Below are 23995 nucleotides of genomic sequence, written 5' to 3' on the forward strand. Positions count from 1 at the left end.
CTGGCAGCGCTTGTGCATATGGAGTTACATCAAGTTCTAACCAAAGAAGAATGGGCAAGGCCCATTGGGCTAAGTCAGGACAACAAGAAGCCCAATAATGCTTTTCCGAATTCAGTGGAAGGCATAATTTATTTTTAAATTTTGAAATTCTAGACACTTGTTTTAGTTTGTTATGTGGTCAAAGATTTGTTAGAAGACTTATTTTAAATCTGTTATGCTTAGTAGTATTTTTAGGGATTTTAAATTTAAATCAAATCTGATCTAATCTAATAAGATCAAATCTGATTTAAATTAGTTATCTTATCTTTTAGTTAATTGTTAGGTGCCTATTTAAACACCTTTGGTGAGACAATTTACATAACTTTGATGAATAAATTTCAGTTGCTTTTAAGCACGTTTTTATTGTGTGATTAAATGAGGTGAGTGATTTGCTTCGCTGGTTGCATGGAAAAAATTGAGTGATTCAATTTTCATCCCTCTGATCTAGATTGTCAAGGACAAGTTCTTTGAAGGTCTAGTAAGGAATCCTTTCCGGTGACCTAGGTTGCTAAGAACAGGTATTTTAGAGGTCTAGTAGGAAAACCCCCTTATCTATCCTTTTGTTTTGTTGTTTTTCCTTATCATCTGGTATCAGTTACAGGTCGTAGGTAAATTCTTATTTATCTACACGTTCCATGGGTCTTGTTTAATCTCTTTATTTTTTCTCTTCAATTTCTGCAATTCACTTTAGATTAAAAAAAAACGAAAAAAACTCTTCCTTAAATTCTATTACTGCAATTTCTGTTTATTCTAGTTGACCAAAAAAAAAACATAAACGTTTCAAAAAAAAATGAAATTTTAAATTTTCCCGTTGTTTAACTTTTCAAATTTTCCTTGGGTTCCACTTAGGATCCAATTTTGCTAGTTTTGTCATTTTAGTATCACTCTTTGTTTCCATTTTTTCACATACTTTAATCGTCTTCTTGTCAAGTTGAACGTTTCTATCATTCAGATTATCTTAGTTTTGTGTCTCAATTCCTCATCTTCCGAAGTGCAACTTGTTAAAGCAATCCAAGAGTGGAAAAAGGCAAGAGTGGTAAGCTCATCAGAGGGTAAAAGCCACGTATTGAGTGAAACACGAATGTCCTATTCCGAGTGATACACGTGAGAAGAGTGTTGTAAGGTCTTTTCTTTTACAGGTACACTGATGGCTAACACTGAAGGGAACCCCAATCCACAACTAACTTTCCGTCTCGACGCATTTGCCAGCATCCTTACAGGGATTCAACAACGTCTTGATGACATGGATTCTCGAATTAACTCTTTTTCTCTTAGGCGAAAGCACGGTCACGAGAATCTATTCATAATGATTCTACAGAGTCTGAGGAGGAGACTTCATCCAGATCCCGACATCATAGACAATCGGTAGATGTTGATAATAACCTTAATGCTATCAAGATGCGCATCCTAGAATTTAAAGGCAGAAGTGACCCTGAGGCGTACCTGGAATGGGAACGCAAGGTAGAGCTCCTATTTCAGTGTCATAACTACACAGATGTAAAAAAGGTAAGGCTAGCGGCTGTCGAATTCTCAGATTATGCCCTTGTCTGGTGGGCCGAGTTGGACAAACAGAGGAGGCGGAATGGAAAACCACCAATTATGTCTTGGGAAAAGATGAAGAAGGTCATGCGACAATGGTTTGTCCCTTCTTAGTACTACAGGGAGCTACATCAACGGCTCCAACGGTTATACCAAGGTTCTAAGTCTGTAGATGAGTATCATAAGGAGATGGAGATGCTGCTAATCCAAGCAAACATTGAGGAGGAGTCTGAGGCTACTATGGCACGTTTCTTGAGTGGACTGAACCAAGGCATTGCAAATACTGTAGAACATCTTCCATTTGTGACTATGGAAGACTTGGTGAACCTAGCTATCAAAGTGGAAAGACAGCAAAAAGCGAAAGGGCTGCGTAATTCTACTTCAAGGTGGGATTTGAGAGGTGCTAATTTCAGGGAGAAGACTGGATCCAAACCTACCGAATTAAAGGAGAAGCCCACAGAGCAGCACAGGAAGCCGTCCACACCTAATCCCACTTCTAAACCTCCTGCACAGCATCGTGATATCACCTGCTTTAAGTGCCGCGAATTAGGCCATTATGCTTCCGAGTGTCCAAATAAAAGGACCATGGTAATTAAAGCAAATGATATTTTCTCAGAATCTGATAACTCAGATGGGTATGAAGACATGCCACATACGGATGATGCTACAAATAATGAAGATATAGTTGAGTATGCTGTTAGTGGCGAAACCCTTGTCACTAGGCGGATCTTAAATGTACAAGCCAAGGATGATCGTCTAGAACAGCAAGAGAACATCTTTCATACAAAAGTTTTATTGGGAGGTAAGGTTGGACTCATGATCATTGATGCTGGAAGTCATACAAACATTGCTAGCTCTACTTTGATCATAAAATTGGGGTTGAAATGCACCAAACACCCTAACCCTTACAAATTGGAGTGGCTAAGTGATGTTGGTGAGTTGAAGGTTATGAAGCAAGCCCGCATACAGTTCTCTATTGGGAGATATAGTGATGAGGTACTTTGTGACGTGGTTTCTATGCAAGCTTGTCATCTACTCCTAGGCCGTCCATGGCAGTATGATAGGAAGGTGGTCCATGATGGTTTCACAAACCGATACTCCTTCACTTATCCTGGGAAGAAGATTACCCTTGCACCTTTGACACCTAAAGAAGTGTACTTGGAGCAACTAAGCATATGCAAATCTACTAAAGAGTCTTTAGGATGTGCGAAAATTGAAAAACAAGAGGGTAAAGAGAGGGCTTTGAGAGATGAAACGTGTGAGAAAAAGAGTCAGGGTCTGAGTGAAAAAGAGAGTTCTAAAAGAGAAGCATCTGTGGAGAGTGAGAGTGCAAACAAAATATGTTTTTATGCCAAAGAAAGGGATCTGAAGCATGCTAGTTTAGGGCAAAAAATATTGGTGTTAGTACGATTTAGAGAGTCTTTACTTTCTATCATTGAAACTAACCATAACCTGCCTAGTACTTTTATTTCAATCTTGCAGGAATTTGGCGATGTATTTTTGGATGAGATGCCCTCAGGTTTACCTCCATTACGAGGCATTGAACATCAGATTGACTTTGTCCTCGGATCGAGCATTCCTAACCGGCCAGCTTACCGGACCAATCATGAGGAGACGAAGGAACTGCAACGGCAAGTCGAGGACCTTTTGGCTAAGGGTTTTGTGAGAGAAAGCATGAGTCCTTATGCTGTTCCAGTACTATTAGTGCCCAAGAAGGATGGCTCATGGAGGATGTGTGTTGACTGTAGAGCTGGAAATAAGATTACGGTAAAGTATCGCCATCCTATTCCTAGACTTGATGATATGCTTGATGAATTGCATGGTTCTGTTATTTTTACTAAAATAGATTTAAGGAGTGGTTATCATCAAATACGAATGAAACTTGGCGATGAATGGAAAACAGCTTTCAAAACTAAATATGGTTTTTATGAGTGGTTAGTTATGCCATTTGGTTTGACTAATGCACCTAGTACATTCATGAGACTAATGAATCATGTTTTGCGAGAGTTTTTAGGTAAATTTGTGGTTGTTTATTTTGATGATATCCTTATCTACAGTAAATGTCTTGATGATCATATTTTGCATGTTCAATCTGTTTTAGAGGTACTTAGAAAGGAAAAATTGTATGCTAATCTCCAAAAGTGCTCGTTTTGTCTGAGTAAAGTCGTATTCCTAAGTTTTGTGATAAGTTCTGCAGGAATTAAGGTAGATGACAAGAAGTTGAAGGCTATTAGAGAATGGCCCACACCTCAGAATGTCTCTGATGTTAGAAGTTTTCACGGTCTTGCGGGTTTTAATCGGAGGTTTGTTAAAGATTTTTCTACTATTGCTGCACCTTTAACTGAAATCATCAAGAAACATGTCAAATTTAAATGGGATCAGGAACAAGAACTTGCCTTTAACACCTTGAAAGAATTATTGTGTTCTGCCCCCATTCTTATTTTACCAGATTTTTCTAAAATTTTTGAAATCAAATGTGATGCTTCCGGAATTGGTATAGGTGCTGTTTTGATGCAGGAAAAGCGAGCAATCGCCTATTTCAGTGAGAAGTTGAATGGGGCCCACCTCAACTATTCCACTTATGATAAAGAGCTTTATGCCTTGGTGCGAGCTTTGGAAGTGTGGCAGCATTATTTGCTACCTAAGGAATTTGTGGTACATACTGACCATGAATCCCTCAAACACTTGAAGGGCCAAGGGAAGCTTAACAAGAGACATGCAAAATGGATAGAATTCTTTAAATCCTTTCCATATATAATCGTCTATAAGCAAGGTAAAGAGAATGTGGTTGCTGATGCATTATCTAGAAGGTATTCCTTAATCACAACCCTTACTTCTAAACTGTTAGGTTTTGAGTGTATGAAGGAATTGTATGCAACTGATTCTGCTTTTGCCTCTATCTATGCTGCATGTGAACATGGTGCATATAACAAATTCTATAAGCATGATGGCTTTCTTTTTCGGGGTAATAGAATTTGTGTACCTACTTGTTCTATTAGGGAGTTACTTGTTCTAGAATCACATAGTGGGGGTTTGATGGATCATTTTGGTGTGCATAAGACTTTGGATGTTTTATCTGAGCATTTTTACTGGCTCCACATGCGTAAAGATGTTGAAAAATTTTGTGCTAAATGCATTGCATGTAAACAAGCTAAATCTAAGTCTTTACCGCATGGTTTGTATACTCCTTTACCTGTTCCTGTGCATCCATGGGTTGATATTTCTATGGATTTTGTTCTTGGTTTGCCTAGAACTAGGAGAGGTCGAGATAGCATTTTTGTTGTGGTAGATAGATTTAGTAAAATGGCTCATTTCATTGCTTGTCATAAAACTGATGATGCCACACATATTGCTGACCTATTCTTTCGAGAAGTTGTGCGTTTACATGGTGTTCCCTAAACTATTGTTTCTGATCATGATGTCAAATTCTTAAGTCACTTTTGGAAAGTTTTGTGGAGTAAGCTGGGAACAAAATTGTTATACTCAACTACTTGTCACCCTCAAACTGATGGTCAAACTGAAGTCGTAAATAGGACATTGGGAACCTTATTGCGTGCTGTTGTTGGTAAGAATTTGAAAACCTGGGAAGATTGTTTACCTTTTATTGAGTTTGCTTATAACAGGATAATCCATTCTTCCACTGGTTTTCTCCCTTTGAACTTGTCTATGATTTTAATCCTCTCACTGTCTTAGATTTAATGCCTTTACCTTTGAGTGATATTATTAGTTTAAATGGAGCTAGAAAGGCTGAGAAAGTTAAAGCAATACATGCAAAGGCTCGTGACCTAATTGAGAGGAAGAACAAAACCACGGCTGAAAGGGTTAACAAAAACTGAAAGCATATAGTCTTCGAACCAGGAGATTGGGTTTGGGTACATTTGAGGAAGGAGAGATTTTCTGCTCAGAGGAAGACTAAACTTAATGCTAGAAGGGATGGCCCATTCCAAGTGCTTGAGAAGATCAATGACAACGCCTACAAGATTGACCTACCAGGTGAGTATAATGTCTCTACTACTTTCAATATTTCTGATCTCTCTCCTTTTGATATGAACACAGATTCGAGGACGAATCTTTTTGAGGAAGGAGGGAATGATACATGCTCGGAAAGACAACAGGGGCATTCTAAGACAAAAGGGCAGAATGGGAATTTCACACTTTTAGAAGGTCCCATCACTAGAGCACGTGCAAAGAAGCTCAAGGAGAGTTTTGGAAACCTGGCAGCGCTTGTGCATATGAAGTTACATCAAGTTCTAACCAAGGAAGAATGGGCAAGGCCCATTGGGCTAAGTTAGGACAGCAAGAAGCTCAATAATGCTTTCCGAATTCAGTGGGAGGCATAATTTATTTTTAAATTTCAAAATTCTAGACTCTTGTTTTAGTTTGTTATGTGGTCAAAAGTTTGTTAGAAGACTTATTTTAAATCTGTTATGCTTAGTAGTATTTTTAGGGATTTTAAATTTAAATTAAATCTGATCTAATCCAATAAGATCAAATCTGATTTAAATTAGTTATCTTATCTTTTAGTTAATTATTAGGTGCCTATTTAAACACCTTTGGTGAGACAATTTACATAACTTTGATGAATAAATTTCAGTTGCTTTTAAGCACGTTTTTATTGTGTGATTAAGTGAGGTGACTGATTTGCTTCGCTGGTTGCATGGAGAAAATTGAGTGATTCAATTTTCATCCCTCTGATCTAGGTTGTCAAGGACAAGTTCTTTGAAGGTCTAGTAGGGAATCCTTTCCGGTGACCTAGGTTGCTAACAGGTATCTTAGAGGTCTAGTAGGAAAACCCCCCCTTATCTATCCTTTTGTTTTGTTGTTTTTCCTTATCATAAAGCACAACAATAACGTTGTTCTCTGTGCACCCGGGATGAGTATCAATTTCTTTCACTACTCTACTTTCTTTTCTTTGTGCACCTTATTACCTCATTACTTCTTTTTTTCATTAGGTTTGATGAATAGGATTTGTGCGGATCTAGAATTTCTCAAAATAAGAATCACTCCGTTGATAGCATAGTCCAAACCGACAATTAAATTCCCAACATCAAAGTTTAATAAAAAGATGTCACAATTAACAAAAATAGCCGAGAGTTTGAAATCCCGAGTCGTCTCCCTCGAACTATGCAAATGAGATGTCACACTCTTGGTTGTAAAGAAAGGGATTTCTTCAATCAAGGAATGAAAGATTAAAAGAAATAAGAAATAAAAGAACTAACAAATGATCAAAAGGAAATTATTGCAAAAAAAGAAAACAAGATCAAAACTTAGTGAAAATGCTATAAATGCATAAAAGAGTCTTGACTTGGAAATGAGAATTAAGGAATCCTATCATCGTTATAACCACAACTATGTCAACTATGATAAGTTAATCTCACTTTGTCAACCCCTGATATCGAGGAGTAAGTCAAGCAAGCATAATTGACCTTAATCCAGAAGTCCTAGCTAACTTACTAATTGACATTAGTAAAAAGCTAGCAACAATGGAAACAAGAGTCAACTAACAACTCAAGAATTACCACTAAATGTTAGACATTATGACTCTAGTATCCTAGGAACTCATGTCCTAAGTAAAGATGTGTAAATCTACTCAAAATCTATAGTTGACATTTTCACAAACACCTTGTGGGCATAAAAACAAAACACATGGTATATTGCAAAGGATAATGAAAACTATAACCAAACTATTCACAATATCAACAATAGAAACTGAATCAAGCATATATAATTCATAAAAGAACAAATTCATAAACAAAAGATTCAAGAAATCAAAATCGCATATATTAACAAATTAACTTGAACCATAAGACAAAGTAGCAAGAGTAATGTAATTAAAGAGGAAATTAAAGAGTACTTACAATAAAGATGAACAAAATCCAAGATCAAACTAAAACTATAAAATTCTACAATAAAATTTAAGTAAACCCTAAGAGAAAATTTCCTAAACTACACTACTCCTACTCCTAATTATCTATGTAATGTGTGTAATGAGGTCCCCACCCCCTCTGTGTATGTTCATTCGCCTTTCTTCAATACTCCAAAAATTGGGCCAAGAGGGCCCCAAATTCGCGACCCAAATCACGCGTTCAATGCCAACAACGGGGCATGAAGGCAGAGGCGCCACTCCTCTTTGGGCGTTCAACGCCCAATCCTGGCGTTGAATGCCACCTTGCTGTCCGTTTCACATGCTATTGGGCCTTCACGTAGATTTTAGCACTTCTCAGGCTTAATTTATTTTATTTCTATAATTTCTAATTTAAAATAATATCTTTAAGGTCTAGCATTTAGTATTTAAGGAGGAGATCACTTAGGTTTAGATACAACAGATCTTTTTCCATACTTTTCAAAAACCTATTTTCTTTGTAAAGTTATGAGCAACTAAACCTCCTAGTTAAGGTTAGGAGCTCTGTTAGTTTTCATGGATTAATATTATTACTTTTCTATCTTAATATATGTTTGATTCAATTCTAAGGTGTGTTTTAGTTCTTAATCTAATGAAACTGGGTGGAACGGAAGTATAACCTTTTTTCTACATGAGCTCTGGTGTGATACTCTGACCAAGGTCGCCTGAACTATAGCTTGAAAACACTCCTCGTAAGTTGCAATTTACCTGGACTAATTAGGATATATGACATAAAATTCAGTCAGCTTTGGGTAATTGAGGTTTTTGTGGTGCTAAACTAGTTTTCTGAACTTCATCATCTGATATGAAATAACTGACCTTGTTTGTGCCATTTTAGTAGGATTAGAGGAGATTAAATTGCTAAGGGATTAGTGTTTAATCACTTACAGTTTGCCATAGAATGAATTATTCATTGTTTTTTTTGTTTCTCACAGTATCTCCCAGCCCAGCAGGCCAAGGACTAATACGCCGCGGTACTGAGCTCCATTTAAGGGTTTGCCGCTGGCCAATGGGTTGTTGCATGCACAAGGCGGGATTCGAACCCCCGACACTTGCTTAAGCGGACTAGTGAGCTAATTACTAGACCAACCCAACTTGATTAGTAAGAAGTATTAATTCAGAAAGATAAACTTCTCCGAGACCTTAACTGTTTTCTTCTATTGATTTTACACCAACCTTTAATTGCTCTTCTTTATTATTTTGTTTTATGCGCTTTAACAACTACTTTCTTTATTTTTCACCTGACTAAGTCCAGCAAGATAACTATTACTTGCTCAATCTAACAATCCTCGTGGGATCGACCATCATTCACTTGATGTATTACTTGGATGACCCGGTGTACTTGCCGGTAAAGTTGTGCGAGTTCAATTTTTGCGCACTAATGCTCAAAGTTTCGAATTGAAAGTTATGTGGATATGAAATTGGTGCAAGGGTTTGGGGTTCTTTGCTCTCCTCCCCCTTATGTTTTCAGTGTGGAACTCATGTTACGAGGTAGGAAAGGCTGAAATATCTTAAGTGTTGGGTGAGTTGGTTGAGCCTTAGGTCCAATGTGGGTTTGGTTCAACTAGTTTGGCTTGACGGCTTAATTTTGGGCCAAAATTTTTAAAATTAGTGTTAAAACTTATATTTTAATTACTTTTACTTCATTAAACTATAAGATTTAATTTTTTAATTTTTTTAAATAATAAATAATTTATTGTTAATTATTTACTAATTTCATGGATTTTACACTCACCTCTAACTATCGTCACGCATCCACTATCCCGCCGGTGCCAACTATGTCCCACCACGTCAGCCACTATCTTGCCAGCCACTGTCTCATCAGCTTTGCTTTGTTCTAGCTTCTAGCCCTAGATATTAATTGTTTTTGTAACAATAATTGTCGAATAATTGTTATTAGTTAATCTGTGAATCTTGTTGTTATTACTGGATTGAATAATTTTAAATAATTTTAACAGTTGAAATTATTGTTGATGATGTTCTTGATTCTATTATGTTTACTCTTATCTTGATGTAGTTTCTGTCTTTCAAAACAATAAAATTATGTTAGTTTGGCTTTTTGTTTTTGTTTTAAATAACTGCTGTTCATTTTGAGTTCAAATGAAGTGCTCAACCGCAAGTTATGACATTTGCTGATTAATACTTAGTTGAGATTTTGTGCATCTTTCTTGAATTAAAATGGCTACAAACTCTTATATATACTTTTGTTACATTTTAGTTTGTTAAATTACAGTGACAAAAACTCTAAAAGATTATGATATCCTAAATAAAGTTATAGAGTTTCTAAGAGGTAGCTAATAGGTGGACCATGTTTCTTCATTTATGAATTTAACGATTTATCGTGTATGTACTTCTGAAGCTTTGATTTTCTTATCATGCTAATAACTTCACCTGTAATGTAACTTTCGCATTAATGCATCTTATGATGAACTTTTTTGCCCTTATTTTAAATGAAGTAGTTAGGAGTATGATTTATCATTTATCTTGTTGTGAATCAGTTTTTTTATTAAATTTATTATTTCAGCACATTAAGGTAGATCAATTTTTTTGTGTGACAATTTTTTAAGAATTAAGAAAGGGGATATTTATTGATTAATGAGAGTGAGGGCTGAATAAATAATGAGCTATTAACTGACATGCTTTGGTTTCAATTTTGCTGCAACTATGATCAAACTCTATGATGTAAATATCTCAAAGCTGTTACTTTACTTAATGAAAAATTCATTTAAAATAACTCTGTGCAAAATTAGCACCAAATTTTTTGGTACTAAAAGCCGAATAATACAAACACTGAATTTAAAAATATTTGATTTTGTTCTCATTTTAAGTGGAGTTTATTTATTTTTATTGAATCCATCATCTTTTTATATGTTTTCTTTAGATTTATCAAGTCAAACAACAAAATTAAAATTCTTATACAAATATTGAGTTGATTGTAATTATATTTTAATGTGTTTATTTATATTTTATTTATTATTTTATTATAAAATAATTATTTCAATTTAACTATAGTTGAATTAATTGAACCAATAATCCAATAAATTAATAATTAAAATAGTTCAATGAGCCATTCAATTTTCAAAACTTTGCTAAAAAGGACAATGGCGTTTTATAGTAGGAACATTTTTGTATTTATATTATAAATGTTGTACTAAGAGTATATATATATAGAGAGGCTTAAAACGAAGTGTTGACTCTGTAAATGTTATGAAATTTAGTTTTGGGCTATTCTATAATTCTTTTGTTTGAATTATTTGTTCTAGTTCTTGTTTGAAATAGTAGGATACATTATATGAAGGAACATAAATAAAATTATCAAAATTTTATAGGAATTTAAAGTAAATAATTATTCTATAATATAGATTAATTTTTTTTTATATTTACAAAGATATTTAGTATCATATTTTAGATAATATAACAATTTAAATACTAAGTTACAATATTCAACAGTTTTACGTATATATAAAAAATAGTGAGCAAATCAAATATATATATATATATATATATTATTAAAATATAGAAAAATATTAAAAATAAATTAAATAATATATATATTTATACACAAATATATAATGATTAATTTTTAATGTGTATATATCATTTTTGAATAAAATTACCTAGATTACTAGATATATAAGAGTTGAATTGATTTAATTTATCCCAAATTCTCAAAATGCGTGATTCTAATTTTTTGTATTTTTATTTTATGTTTAACTGTCTATGAGGCATAGAAATTTTATTTAATTGTTATGTCGGCATGTCAGACACATTTTGGACATGACACAGAGAGACACTCGTCTGAAATGCATGTCTTCCGTGTCCAAACGTGTCCTGTCCAAAAAACAAAAAAAAAAAAAATCAGCCGGACACGACCAGGGCACGGCCCAGACACGGACGGACACGACCCAATAGCATTTTGGAAGGTTCTCCTCAGTTTTACCCTTTCACTTTAACAAAAGTTAAAAACATAACTTTCCACTTCCACTCCCTAAACCCGTCTCTGGCTCAGTGGCTCCACACCCGCTCACCCTTTCCTCACTGCCAGTCTACCACCATCTTCGGTCGTCACTGCCGTGGATGTTCGTCGTCCCTCTTCACACTCACTCACTCTTAATCTCAACATCTCCTCTTCACTACCGCCACTTCTTCTGTGGTGCTTGTCATTGCTGTTCGCTGCCGTTCACTGCTTCTCCAGCCACCACATGTTGTCGTTATTGCTCCAGTTCTCGCTGCCGTGTTCGCCGTCTCTCCGGTCACCACTTCTATCGTAACCGTTGTCCTGCTCTCGTGCTCTTCTGCTGTGCTCTTCCACTGTGCTCTTTCGCATCCTCCATTTCAAGTAAGGGAGAATGTTTATTTTTCCATCAATCAATTTCTGGTTCTGTATTTCTATTTTACTTTGGCCTCTGTGCTTCTCTTTGGTTCTGATTTGTTTTGTCAGTTTTGTGCTTTCATTTGATTCTGAATTTCATTTTATTCTGTGCATCTTCTTGGTTTGGTTTTGTTTTGTTTTGTGTTTCTAGAATTAGGTATTATTAGAGACTTCTTTCAAAATTTTTTACTGGTGCTATGAGAAGATTAGAAACTAGAAAGTAATAGAAAGACACAGAAAAAAAAACAAAAGAAAAAAAACTGGATTGATTGTTAATGTGTTTTTTTAGCATATATAATAATTAATAAGAAAGATAAGTCTAAAACATGTTCTAGTTCTGCCATTTCCAACACAGGAGCATGTGAACCCTTTAATGCATTTATCGCACAAACTAATTCAACATGGCTGCAAAGTTACCTTTGTGAATCCTGAGTTCAACCACAAGAGTGGTTCTTAATGCAATGAATGGTAAGATTACTCTTGATGGTTCAAAAGTGGAGCTAGTCTCACTTTGTGATGAGTTAGAAGTTAGGACCTGAAGATGATAGAAGTGATGTGGCTGGTTTAATTGCTTTAAGGGTGAGAACCATGCCTAATGATCTTGAAATGCTTATAAGGGACAATTCCAGGGATGGTAGGAGTAACAGAATCACAAGCATAGTTTGTGACACATACATGGCATGGGGCTTGGAAATAGTACAAAAGCTTGCAATAAAAAATTAAGTGCCAAATTAAGTGTCTTCCTAATATTATTAAAAATGAACTTATGTTTGTGAAGTGTTAAATATTTTAGTAAACAATAATACCTGCGAATGAACTCAGCTTACTTACACAAATGTTTAGTATTATATAATAATTTTCTTTGATTTTATTTTTTCTCCTTGCTTTTTTTAGTTCTATTTTGCTCAAGAAATTAACTTAGAAAAAAATAATTTTGGTTTTTAAATTATTGTAAGATTACGAGGGATGAATTCAGAGAGTGTTCAAAACCATTTTAAAGAAAGTGTTGATAAGCCTTTATAAAAATTTGTAACAAAGAAAGATAAAATTAAAGGAGTTGAAAATCTTAAATTTTAATGTAAATTTTGTAAGATTTTATTCAGTGGTTCTTATATTAGAGTAAGAGTATATTTATTGAAGATTTCAAAAACAGAAATTAGATTTTGTGCAAAAGTTACATCAACAATGCTTGAAGAACTTAAGAAACTTGATAGTGAAAGTACATTGTTGCATAAAAGTAAAAATGCTAAGTCAATTCCTCTTCTACCGTTATCTAATGCAAGTGACCTTGATTCAAGAAAAAGAAGAGCTATTGGACCTTTAGAGAAAGTTTTTAATGTGAATACAAGGGAGACTCTAGATTTACATATTGTTAGAATGTTTTTTTTCATCTGAATTACCTTTTCATCTAGCAAAAAATCCGTATTTTGTCAAAGTTTTTTCTTATGCTGCTAATAATTAAATTCATGGTTATATTCCTCTTGAATATAATAAATTGAGGACAAATTTGCTTGAGAAAGAGAAAAAACATGTGAAGAGAATGTTAGAACCTACTAAGAATTCATGGAGTGGAAAGGGAGTGAGCATTGTAAGTGATGGATGGAGTGATCCCCAAAGGAGGCCTCTTCTTAATTCTATGTCTTTGATGATTATGACTCTTTGACTGATAGAGGCATAGTTGATGCAAAGTCATGGTGGCTAATTCATTGTGGTAAAGCAAAATTTCTTCAACTAATTGCTCTTAGGCTACTAGGGCAACCATCTTCATTTTCTTGTTGTGAAAGAAATTGGAACACATATTCTTTTATCCATTTCCTAAAAAGAAACAAGTTGAAGCTTAAACGTGCATAAAATTTAATATTTGTCCACACTAATCTTCGTCTTCTTTCAAGAAAAACTCCACAATACAATAAAGGAGAAACTATGATGTGGGATATTATTGGAGATATTTTTTCACCAATTGATGAAGAAAATGGTGTTCTTGAAGTTGCTCACCTTTCTCTTGATGAACCGGAGTTAGAAAGAGTGACTTTTTCTAATGATAAAGATATCAACCATATATGATGGAGAAATAATATGACTTTAGATAACTTTTTTTTTTCGTGTTCATGTGATGTACGAAATTCTTACTATCTCTATTAAGACATAGGAGCTTAGGATTTTATCTTTTGAGTACCTATATACTTTAAGAAGAAATGCATATTATATGGTTGTTTTTGAAAAGATCTCTATTAAAACATATCTCTATTTAATGAATATATTATATTATTAATATATGCGTGTCCCCGTGTCCGATAACTTTTTAGAATTCGCGTGTCACTGTGCCGCGTGTCGTGTCATGTTCGTGTCCATGTCTGTGTCCGTCTCTGTGCTTCATAGTTAATTGTTGAGTAATGATTTTATTTATCATTATGACACTTAAAAAGAAAAGGATAAATGAGTTCTTGATTTCTATAAAATATCTTTTTTTTTTCAAGTTTAATCCTTATAAAATTTGAAGTATATTTTGTTCTAATAAAATAAAAAATATTTAATTTTTTTGTTTAGTCTGTTATGTTAAGTATGGACAACATAAACGTTTGAATGCCCACGATATGCCATATATTATCACATTAATATTTTATTTTGTTATGTAGTATTCAACATATCATACTAGTACTTAATACAATGAATTAGTGATATAAATATTATTTAATTATTAAAATTAGTTATTATATATTTATGGATAAATATATATTATTTAATTTAGAGTAAAGTATTATTTTCGTTTTCAACATTTTTCGTCCTATTTAAGTGACTAACGTTTCAAAATCGTCTCAATTTTATTCAGCCGTCAATTCTATTAACGAATCCCTAACGGCAGGACAACATTGAGTCAATTTTAAAACGTTAGGGACTTAAATAAGACGATTGAAACGTTAGAGACAACTTTAAAATTTACCGCAAATGTTAGGGACAAAAACAATACTTTACTCTTTAATTTACTTTTAATATATATTTTATATTCTAATGTAGATTTTATATTAATATCTAATTTTAATAATTTATTTTAATATACATCTAATATAATTATATAAAAACATATATAAATATCAGAACTAAAAAATAAATATTTCATAATAAGGACCAAAAGTTATTTTTCATAAAAGAAATAAAGTAAACTATTATTTTGACATTCGAAATATTCTATTAAAAATAGGCTATGTAAAAAAAGAAATACTGTTATCATAATTTATTATTTTCGTCCATCACTTTTAATTATTAACCCAATTTTTTAATTTAATAATTCAATAACATATTTTAATTTATATTTTTAAATATTAATAACTAATTATTTATTAAAAGAATAAATTTTTTTCTAGTATTTTTCTGTAAAAAAAAAAAAAACATCGTAAGTTCCAAAAGATCAACAAAATTTTGGCAAATTTAACCAAAAATCAAACTCGTTTGGCGTCCAAATAGCTGCTTCAATTATTTTAAAAACAAAGTCACCAAAAAAATTATTTTAAAAACAAAAAGTTAGGCCGTGGTGTGTTAACCTGATCCCACTGCAACAACTACCACCACATGTGAGGACTAAGTCTAGAATCTAGATCCAACCCGATTGATAAATGATAATCCTCCAACCCCACGACTCTGCATATCGATTCCTGTCTTTCTGTTGATTCTTAATCGCTTTACTGAACACTAAGCATTTAGTTTGCGTCAGTATGATGATCGATAGAAGAAGGATTCTGTGTGCTTCTTTTGTCACTCTCTTGTTAATGACCCATAAAGCTCTTGGGGAACATGGTGCTGCAATCTTAGATGCACAAACAACTCAAGTTATTAGCCAGCACAAGACACTGTTTCCATACCATAGGGCGAGCCTCTTTTTCAACAACAACAGAAAGCTTGCAGTACTTGGCGTCAGAAGAAGACGAGGCGGGATGGGAACACGCGGCACTGGGAAAAAATCTTCAGCCATCAGGGTTCGAACATCTGTGTCTCAAGCTAGCTTAATTCTTTGTACTTCGCTGTTAATTGGTTTCTTCCTGCTGGCCTAGTACAAAATTACATAAGTGTCTTGGCAATTTACATATCAGCTCAGCTCGTAATTATTGCTCAATTCATTTATTCGTGTCTTCCTTTCTGTAATCATGCTTGTTATTTGTGATTTTGTTTTTTGACAGATTGTTATTTGTGGTACTTATATATGGATCGAATAGATTATAAATTTAGTTTTAGTATCTGTTGCAAGTTGCAACTATCAATTATCTTGTCCGTGGTCATGTATTATTCGATACATATAAAATTATAAATTGTTCCCTTTCTTAATCATGACAGTACATACAATATATATATTTCAAATTTGTTATGAAATATTTCACATCCTTATTATCTTTATCAGTTTTTTTTAAGGTCTTGTTTTGCTTTCATTTTTGTTTTCGTTTTTTTCTCCTACAAAATAATTGCTAACCAAAGCACATCAATGATGTCAATCTGGAAATTAAAGCAAATGTGAGGGAAAAGTAAAGGCCCTTTTTTTTTTCAATGGATTGGACAATCCCCAATTCTAAGTTACATACTCACACACACTATATTCACACACACATGATATCCCTTTTTTTTTTGGTCAAGTTTGCAAAAGATGAGACTCGAACTTGAGACTTCTTAATAAAAAAGAAAAACTTGTGCTACTTGAGCTAAGACTCATTGGCGTAAGGACCCTTTTTTAACTTCTCCACGAAGCATTTATGCGAGGCAATGATCGATAGAAGAGAAGGAAGGCCCAAGCCAAAAACTCAGTCGTTTTGTCCAACAAAACATTATTTAATGTCAAAAAAAAATACATTGTCTCATTTTATGATTTTTGAAATTGAAAAATTTGAAGTATTTTTACACGGGCAAAGTTTCTCTTTTAAATTTTAAAATAGTCATTTAAGAACAAATTGAAAATGGTTTTGCAAGTTTTTTGACACATTTTGTGTTACATATATATATAGTTGGAAAAGGAGAGTTGAATAAAGAAATCACTTATAGTGTTTAATAAAACTAACGGTACAGTATACTAAATTCAGGAGATTATTTTTATTTTTATTTCGTCTCGCAATGACAAAAATAACATAACAAAATTGAAAAAATCATAGAGACGAGGGAGATAGAAGAATAATACCACGATATATCCTTATTCAACTACAAAATGTAATGTATTCTACGTTCAATCTCTACCATAATAATGATAAAATTTTTATTATATTCAAGATTAATTACAAATATCAATTCTAATAGATTCGCACTCTTGTAACACACTTAAGTTAATCCCGAACTTAATAATCTCTAAGTATTAACCCAACTTAGATAAGAAAACTCAAGTACACTTTAATTACAGTACACTTTTAAAATCAAATACTCAAACAAAAGAATAAATGACTTTTGTGTAATCAACTCTATTTTTTGTATCTCTTAATATAAGCTTAGTGCATGTTTGAGCGCCATTATTTTTTGTATTTCTATTTTTTAACGTCTTTGGCAAATTTCTAGTAGTAAAAGTAAAAGTACTAGAAAAATAAAAAAACAAACATCTTTTTTGAGAAACTGCAATTTATATCATTTTTTAAAAGATATTTTTTCTTTAAAAAAAGATGTTCTTCATGTAATAAATAAATAAAAAATACTTTTAATAATGTTATACCCAAACATAATTGATAGATAAAAAAATCTTTTTACATGAGATATCCAAATATAAAATTACTTTTATTTTTTCATAAGATCCTTTAAAAAAAGATAACTCGAAATATGATATTTTTTTAGAAACTCACATAAACAAGCCTTTAAGTCTAGACAATAGAAAAATATAAGCACACTCAAAAAAAAAAAAAACAAAGGTTGTGTATATGATCTAATACTACAAAAATTGCTAAAAATGGTCAGATCTACCAGTAAAATTCTTAAAAAACTTTTAACAATATAAACGTCACTAGTAACTGTTTACCAACACCTTTTAAAAATTCGATGCTAATTACTGTCAAAAATCTTTCGGCGCTAATTATTTTTAGGTGGCCATTTTTATTTGCTAATTATCATCGAAAATTTTTCTAAAAAATTGACGATAATATTATGTAATAAAATAATATTTAAAAAATAAATTATTATATCATTAGAATTATCCTACAAAAATTTTGACAATAATATTTTTTAATAAAAATAATAATTTTATGACCCTAATCATACTCTCATTTTGGTTTGGTCTTATTGTACTCTTATGTCTAGTTTTGTTGGAAAATACCAATTTAAAAAGAATATACATAGTAAAAAAGATGTTGAGTTAAGAAATTAACTAACATAATTGATGATGACAAACATTAATTTTATTGGGCCAATTATCCAATTAGTTTTGATGATTTTGTTTTATGTGATGTAGGCTAAATTTCAATAATGCAACAGCCCAAATAAATGGAACAAAAATCTGAAACTTTCATAGTGCGCTATACTTTTAAATAAAGCCCAAATTAATTTAGAACAAAGAAATATTATTGCAGCAGCCCAATATGATGGATATTAAATCAGAAACAAAAAGGGCTATAAAGCACTAAAAGCCCAAAAGTGTTAAGCAAAGAAATCACTTGGGCTGAAGAAGAAGAAAGCCAACACAAGTCCAAGTTGACTCCATCAAGCTTCTCATCCAAGATTGAAGACTTTCCTCTCTCTACTTACTTCGGTCAGCATCAGAACAAAAAAGAGAGAGCTTCGTTCCTTATTTATTTCATCAAAGAAGAAAGAAAGAGAAAGTTTAATCAAAGAAAGCAAAGGTCTAATCACCCAAATTAAACCCATCAAGTTGAGTCAAAAGTTAATGGTGATTTATTTCCATTTTCATGCATGTTAATTTCTTCACTTCTTCTCCAACTTTCTGCGATACTTTTTTTTGGTTAAATGAAGAAAGAAGTCTTTGATCTCTGCTGTTGTAAATCAATGGTTCACAAAGTTTCTTGGAGCCAAAGCACATTATTAATGGTTCGAATTTGGGTTTATCACAGAATAACTTTCTCTTTGCTACTCAAATGTCTTCGGTCAAGCAAGAAGGGTATGTTCCAAAATCCTTAATTTAGGGATTAATGGAAGATAGTGAAAGGCTAAGTTGGCAGCACACAGCTCGAGGAGTTGACTTAGAAGAGAGCAACTCAGCTACATGCAAGTAGATATAAAAGACAATTTTTCATGATTCTGAAGCTAAGGAGAGATAACCAGTATTTTGAAGTGTATGTTCTGAGAAGAGTTCTTTGAAGAAGTTCATCAACTTGGACAGTGCTTCCTAGTCAAAGGGGCATTCTGCTAGAATGAGGAACTAAGTTAGAGGCAAGCAAATCTGGTTCATCACATAGCAAAGAGGCTGTTGAAGCATCAATCTCCTTCATGTTTTACAGATTGTAATTTTCTTTTCAATGTTTATCTTTTTGTAATTTCTTGAGGTAAATGGCTGAATGAGAGAGTCATTGAAAGAGCCTAAGAGTGGAAAGAGGCAGAGAGATACACATGAGTGAAAAGCCTAGAGTGATTTCAATTTTCTTTGGGTTGATTCTGTGTCTTGTATCTTGTACCTGTGAGGTACCCCTTTCTTAGTTGGGTTAGCACTAAGGGTGAAGAGTTAGGTATTAGCATAGCCAAAGTCAAGTTAGGTTAGAACTTGAGAGTGAAAGGATTGTGTCAATCCTGTGGAATTGGTGTATGTAATACTTTAACTATAGTGGAAATTCCACCACTGTTGTGGTGGATACTGGATGTAGGTTGCATTGCACAAGGCAACCGAATCAGGATACATGATGGTGTCAGCTTTTCTCTTTCCTACTCTATTCTGTTTTCTGATATTCATGAGACAAAATAAAATTGTCTCATAAATTTTTTACTGTTGAGTTCAAACAGATTCAGACTGAAAGTTTGTTTTAAAAGGGTTATTTCATTAACTTTAAGAAGGTCATAGATTCAATCCCCCTTCTCAAAGCCTTCCATAACCTTTAATTGGTATCAGGAGTCAAGGTCTCAAGAATCAAGCTTCACCTTTTGGAGCAAAGGTCCAATGGCGAACAACTTGGGAACAACCACAGTTACCGATACTCTAATTGAAGGCCCGTCAAACAACAGGCCTCCCTTCTTCAACGAAAAAAACTATGCCTGCTGGAAAGAAAGGATGAGGATCTTCATTCAATCCATTGACTACAACATATGGAAGATTATTGTAAGCGGCCCCAAAATTCCAACAAAAACAAGTGCTAATGGAGTGGTGACTCCAAAAGAAGAAGCTGAGTGGAATGATGACGACAAGGAGAAAATGGAGCTGAATGCTAAATTCATCGACCTTCTTCACTGTGCTATCAGCTTTGAGGAGTACCGAAAGGTGTCTAGATGCAAGACAGCCAAAAAAATTTGGGAGAAACTCTAGGTTACACACCAAGACACTAAACAGGTCAAAGAAACAAGTATTGATATGCTGCGAAAGGAATACGAGATGTTTAATATGAAGGATGGAGAAAGCGTTTATGAAGTGTTTGAGAGATTTTCAATCATAATCAATAACCTTGATGCTATGGGTACAACCTACTCAGAACAAACTCTAGTAAGAAAACTCCTTAGAAGCCATACAAAGGAATGGGAGACCACTGCCACTATCCTAGCCGAGAGCAATAACCTAAGCCCTATAACCTATGATGAGATGAGAGGAAAACTCATTGCCATATGAAGTCACACACACAAACCCGGACTCAAAGAAAAAGGAAACAACCCTCAAGTCAAAAATAGAATCAAAAGAGAGTGAGTCAAGTGATGGTATTTCAGATGGTGAACTTGTTTTTTTTGTTAGGAGACTTAGAAGGATAATGAAGAACAAAGGCAAATACAAGGGTTCAAGCTCAAAGGATTACAAAAAGGATTTGAGCAAAGTGACCTGTCATCATTGCAAGGAGGCTGGACATTTTAAGCTCAACTGTCCAAAGCTCAAGAAGGAGGACAAAGGGAAGAAAGAAAAGAAGAGAGTGCTCATGACATCTTGGGAGGATCTTGAGAATGACTCGAATGAAGAAGAAGATTCTAAAGGTGAAGATAAAATCTGCTTCATGGCTGGTAATGATCAGCTTGATGAGGTAAATTATTATGACTTGTCCATAGATGATTTACATGCTATAATTGATGATCTTACACTAAATTCTTCAAAACTGTTGGAATAATACACCAAGTATAAATCTGAAAAAGAAATGTTGAAAGCTGAAAATAATTTTTTGAGAGAAAAGGTGAAGAAAACTGAATGTACTTTGGATATTATTGAAGAAAACAGATTTCTAAAATCTGAACTTGGAAAACTAAAAGAAAAGCACATTATGGATCATTCTCAAGAGCTTATTGCTGAAAATGAAAGATTAAATAAAATGGTTAAAAGGCTGAATGGTGATTTAGCAAAATTTGCTCAAAGTTCTAGTAACTTGGACAAATTACTTGCAAGTCAAAGACCACTGTTTGAAAAATCTGGTTTAGGTTATGTCACCAGAGAAAGTGCAGTTTTTAATGATTCTTCTATGAAATTTGTGACTTCTTCATAAAAAACTAAATCCAATCCCAACAAACCGGGTCATGGATATGTTCCCACACATGAAGAGGAATTTGATGAATTTTACACTAGTGAAATTGAGCCCTAATAAAAAATCGAACCTACATCAAATAAGTCAGGTTTGGGATATATTTTGAATACGGATGTTGCTTTCAAAAATCCACCATTTTACAACAAAACCTTATTCAAAAAGTCCAAATGCTTTCGAAAATTCTGGTTGGAACACTTTTGCAAAGAGGAACAATTACAACAAAAATCAGTTTGTCAAAAGAAATGCACCTCTTCCAAAAACCAGAAAATTCCAGTCCTTTATTCATTTCCAAGACAATAACTCACCTTAATTTTAGCAATATGCATCAGAAAATCATTGTTTTAACTGCAAGAAATTTGGTTACTCATATTCACAATGTTTCATTGAAAAAAGAATAGTAGAAAACCAAATTTACAATGTTGTTTGTGATTTCAATGCACTTGGGCAACTAAGATGGATTAACTTCAAAGGATCCAAATTAATTTGGATACCTAAGGTTACTTAAAGTTTTAATGCAGATTTGCCTAGCGTCTAAGAACAAAAGGGATATGTGGTACTTGGATAGTAGATGCTCAAGGCACATGACTAGAAGGTCAACTTTCTTCATCAAACAAAACAAGTATGATGGAGGTTTTGTGACCTTTGGAGATGATGAAAAAGGTAAAATAGTTGTTGTTGGAAAAGTAGGTAATAATCACTTTACTTTCATTGATGATGTTTTTTTGGTAAATAGCTTGAGGCACAATCTTTTGAGTATAAGACAACTGTGTGCCTTAGGATATTTACTGACTTTCAAAAGACTTTAATGCTGTGTAGTAAATGAAAAGACCAATGAAGTGCTTTTTATTGCTAAGCATTATAATAATGTGTATGGACTTACCCTTGATGAACCAAAGGATCAAAATGTAACTTGTTTTCATTTTAAAGAATCTGAAAAGTGACTATGGCATAAGAGATTGGGTCATGCAAGTATGTTTCAAATAAACAAACTTGTCAAGAAAGGTTTAGTAAGAGGTCTTCCTTTGATAAGGTTTGACAAAGACATCACTTGTGATGCTTGCCAAATGGGAAAACAAATAAAAAGTTCATTTAAATCAAAGGAAGACATCTCTACTAAAAGATCACTTGAATTGCTACATATTAATTTATTTGGTCCAACAAGAACTCAAAGCCTAGGTGGTAAACATTATGGCTTAGTGATTGTGGATGACTATTCTAGGTTTAGTTGGGTTTTATTTATTGCACACAAAAATGAAGCCTTTTCGGCCTTTGAAGCTTTTAGCAAGAAAATTCAAAATGAAAAGGATTTAAAGATCTCTTCTATAAGAAGTGATCATATAACTAAATTTGAAAATCAATTATTTGACTCTTTTTGTGAGGAATTTGGAATATCTAACAACTTCTCTTGTCCAAGGACACCACAACAAAATGGTGTTGTGGAAAGAATAAATAGAAGCATTCAAGAAATGACAAGAGCTATGCTTTGTGAGAGCAATGTTCCAAAATTCCTTTGGGCTGAAGCGGTTAACACAACTTGCCACATTTTGAATAGAATTATCATAAAGAAATTTTTGAAGAAAACTCCTTATGAACTTTGGAAAGGTTACCCTCCAAACTTGGACTACTTGCACATCTTTGGATGCAAATGTTTTGTTCTTAATAACAAAGATAATTTGGGGAAATTCAATCCAAAGGCGTATGAGTGTTTATTTGTAAGATATTCCACAACTAGTAAAGCATATAGAGTTTATCATCAAGATGCTAGGATAATTGAGGAGTCCATACATGCTATATTTTGCGATACTAACCTGGTTCAAAGTATTTTAGAAGACTGTGATGCAGGAAATCAAGCTCAAAAGGATGATGAAACTACACAAAATTATGAAAATGAAAATTTTGGACAAGCTGAACCAAAAATTATAGCTGCTAAAAATCCAACAAGAGACAATTCTGTTTTGTCCCATGAATCTGAAGGAAATCCTGAAACCAACAGTTTTCTAAATCCTTTGGTGACTGAATCTATCTCCAAGTCCACCAGACCTCGTGAAGGGAGATTCTTGAAGAATTATCCTGAGGAATTTATCATTGGGGATGTCTCTCATGGTGTCAAGACTTGTTCTTCAACTAGAAAGGCAAATGAAGAATCAAATACTACCTTTCTCTCTCAAATGGAGCCTCAAAATGTCAAGGAAGCCCTTGATGGCCATTCTTGGGTAAAGGCAATGGACGATGAGCTTCATGAGTTAGAAAAGAACCAAGTTTGGACATTGGTTCCAAAACCAAATGAAAAGAAAGTGACTGGCACCAAACTAGGAGAGGATGGTAGCATTGCAAGAAATAAAGCGATGCTAGTGGCACAAGGATATGACCAAGAAGAAAGAATAGACTTTGATGAATCATTTGCCCCTGTTTCCCGAATAGAAGCTATAAGGCTTCTCTTAGCCTATGCTGTCTTTTGTGGTTTTAAATTATATCAAATGGATGTGAAATGTGCATTTTTGAACGGTGTGATAGATAGAGAAGTGTATGTGGCAT

The 23995-nt window shown here is 33.5% G+C and overlaps 1 pseudogene; it reads left to right on the forward strand.

Annotated features, from left to right (window-relative positions):
* Positions 1-1437: 1437 nt before the first annotated feature.
* On the forward strand, positions 1438-5870 carry LOC140183514 (uncharacterized; annotated as a pseudogene).
* Positions 5871-23995: the final 18125 nt, after the last annotated feature.

Source organism: Arachis hypogaea, chromosome 3 (assembly GCF_003086295.3).
Source record: "Arachis hypogaea cultivar Tifrunner chromosome 3, arahy.Tifrunner.gnm2.J5K5, whole genome shotgun sequence".
In the NCBI taxonomy this organism is placed as follows: Eukaryota; Viridiplantae; Streptophyta; class Magnoliopsida; order Fabales; family Fabaceae; genus Arachis; species Arachis hypogaea.